Source organism: Myotis davidii, unplaced genomic scaffold (assembly GCF_000327345.1).
Source record: "Myotis davidii unplaced genomic scaffold, ASM32734v1 scaffold3, whole genome shotgun sequence".
NCBI classification, from domain to species: Eukaryota; Metazoa; Chordata; class Mammalia; order Chiroptera; family Vespertilionidae; genus Myotis; species Myotis davidii.
The window spans coordinates 223,812-227,424 of record NW_006295062.1 but is presented as its reverse complement, the minus strand read 5'-3'; positions in this window follow the sequence as shown (position 1 = coordinate 227,424).

Here is a 3,613-nt window from a genome sequence, read left to right as displayed (position 1 = left end):
GGGATCCCTGCTAATAGTTGGATTAATTTTTAAAAGGTTAGAACATAATATTTTCCTCTGAGCTCCCAGTGATATCTTTGCAGACATTTCCCCCTGGGGAGTTGGGATCCCCCCATTAAAGTAAATTCAGGTGAGCCTTCAATTTGACCAATAATGTCATCTTTTCTATCCAAAGTTATTCCTTTGGAATGGTCTGGGGAGCCAGAACCATTTGAGATCCTACTAATAACCAGAGGATAAAAGATTTAAAATATGATCTATCCTTATTAGCTCAAGACAATAAATGTAGCGGTGGCTTGGGATTGAAAGAAAGAAAAAAGGGGGAGGAAGCAGGGAAAAGAGAGGAGGGAAGGAGTGAGGGAAGACTTTCATATCATTTTGGGAATGTGCTTTTATTCTCTAACATGTGTGTGCCTCAGGTCCTGAGACATTTTTGAATAATAAAAATCTCATTCATATCTCATTCCTCCACAAGAGGAACCCTGTGGGTGACCTCCTATCTAAATTAGTAACTATTAAAAATGTAAAATATTTGTAAAGAATTACACTTTTCTTACATACTGGTGTAGTTATAAATTTATTGAAGTGGTTACTAATTCATTTAAATTGAGTAGGCTTGTAAAATGGCAAGTTGTGATTGGCCTATAAATCATAACATTATATGAATAAAATAAAAGTTTTGAGCTACCTAAGATTTATCTAATTTTAAACTCAATCAGAAGCCCCATGAAGGGCTTAGGCTAGGTGTCTCTGAGGTATTTTTCAGCTATAAAAGTCTATGATTCAGTGTCTCAGTGTTACAAATTCCAGGTTTATTGAACCTGAATTCAAAGGGTTTTCCTGCCTTTGAAATACAACTTAAAAGTTATATTGTAAAGACTTTAGGAACTGGAAAGTTTTCAAGTATCCCACCTACTTTTGCCGTCTTTCCTGCCTCTTTCTCCTGCCAGGGTCATTGTTAACTCACCTGTAAAGTGAGGCTAATAACACCTACCAGTAGAATCACTTTAAAGATTAGAGAAAATGTACCGATAGCACCTAAAACAGTGTCTGGCATGCAGTGATGCTCAATTCACTGTGGGTGCTGGGGAGATCTAGTAGTATCTGCAGCATTTGCTGAGAGATATTATCTCTTAGGTTGATGCACTAGCTACATATAATCTGTTGTCTTCAAAAATTAAACAATTTAATGGTTAACAACTTTGGAGTTTCTCCTGAGTTCAGATGCCTGCTCTATCAACAACAACTTACTGGCTATACATATGATCATGAGCAATTTACTTAAGCTCCCACAATTTCTCATCTATAAGATGGGAAAATAATTATACCTAATTAATGGACTATTGAAAAGGATAGTGCATGAAAGGCACCATATCTGATTTTACCCCCATTTTATGTTATTTTAACATAATACCAGGCACTCAATAAATTCTAAGATTTAACTAATAGGTACAATTGTTCTATTATTTAATTACATATTAATATTACACAGTATCATAAATGAACTTGTTCCATTTCTATCTCACATCTTCTTTGGTTTAGAAATAGTAGCTACATCTTGTTTAAAAAGTGGGTTTGGGAGCTCGGCTGAAGCAGGGAAATGATGTCCACTAATGATATCATCTATTTGCTTAATTATTCATGTATTTAAGAAGCATTTACTGAGCAGCTATTATGTGACAGGCTCTGGGGATAGGCAGACAGCATCTGTAACACAATACCTGCTGTTATGGAGCAAAGAGTTTGTGAGAGAGGGACTGATGTTAATCACACAAGGACATTACCAAGTAAACAATTGTACAACTTTGCCAATGGCCATAGAAGAGAGAGACACAGTCCTGAGAGGGAGCTTTGACATGGTCAGGGAAGGGGTTGAAGTCTGAAGGAGGAACCCTAGAGGGTGAAGAAGCCTAGCCATGTGGGGGTTTATGTGCCATGTCATGAAATTTTGTTTTTATCCTGAATTGAATAGGAAGGAAGAGATAGAGCATATGAGATTTGGTTTTCCACAAGCTTACATTGGTGACCATACGGAGAATGAATCAGAATGAGACAAGGGCATAGAGGGAGATGTTAAAGGCCAGTCATTCACGTTGTAGAAAATCCCCAAGGGGCAGTCTCAATCGTGATTCTTTCTTTGAATTTCAGGAAAAAAAGTTATGTTGATGCCTTCTTCCCATAGGCACCAAAAGGGAAGAAGGAGAGAGACCTGCCAAACACGCAAACCTTTCCTTTTACGTTAGTATCAATAGTGAGGACCAAGAGGTACCACACAGACCTTTCAATTTATTCCTCTCCTCTACTACTTTTGTTGTGACCACAAGAGAGTAAGGCTGTCTGTGTTTATTGCCTTATATTATGGACAGTCACATGACCTTTAATTGGAGGGCTGCATGCCAAGCCAATGACCTAGCCTCCTAAAACCTCACTGGTTATTATACTGATAGGGCTAGGCTACATGCAATTAGAGTTATGAAACTCACCTCTAAACCTTTGTTCCAACAAGAACAGAAGGAGGGAAACCACCTCTAGTTAAAGAATTCTCATGGCAACCAATCTCTTACAGAGGTGACGAAGCTAGTTTATTCATGCTTCCTCCTGCAAATATTTACTCAACTTTTATTATGTAGTAGATAGCTCCTAAGTATTAAATGGGGAGCTAAGCTCAGCCTTGAGGGGGCTTTGTCATGTAATTTAAAGGGAAGGGCTAACATTTATGAACCTACTGCGTGCTTGATATTTTATAGAGATTATCTGATTTGGTCACCAAGACAACTCCACAAAATGGAAATTATGAACTCCACCCAGGAGGTTAGGGTTTGAACCTAGATGCATCAACCACAAAGCCTTGCCCGCTACCATGCTGTCAGTCAAGAAGGAGCCTCCTTTTCAGAGATAGCTCCCAAAGGGGAAGCTAGAAAGATTCGCCCTCTTGCCAGTGCCTCTCTTTAAAACTACAACACGGTTTCTAAATCTCAGCACCAATTTTTTTAAATCTCAGCACTACTGACAGGACTAGATAATTAATTCTTTGTTGTGTGGGGCTGTCCTGGGCATTGTAGGATGTTTAGCAACACCGCTGGCCTCTACCCACTAGATGCCAGTAGCACTCCACTTGTGATGTCCAAAATTGTCTCTGGGCTTTCCCAATTATCTCTGAGAAGCACAATTGTCCCTGGTAGATAGCCATTGGTAGAGAATAATGACAAGAGGACAAAGAACTGGACCCTGAGGTCCACCAACATTTAAAAGGAAGGCAACAGACTGACATATTTCAGAGGGAAGGAGGGGGCCGGGAAGAGATTAACCAAGGAATGTATATGCACATATGTATAGTCCATGGACAGACAATAGTGCAGAGAGCCTGGGGAGGGGATGGGAGTGGGGTGGAGTGGGTCAATGGGGGGGAAAGAGGGAACATCTGTAATACTTTCAACAATAAAGATAAATTTAAAAAATAATAAAAGGAAGGCAGAGGAAGAGAAGCTACTGTGAATAACCATGAGAGGAGAATTTCAGAAAAGTTGAGGAAAGTCAGCTGTGCCAGAAAAGCTACGTAAAATACAGATAGAAAAAATAATCTTTGAATGTGGTTATGAGGAGGTTTTTAGTG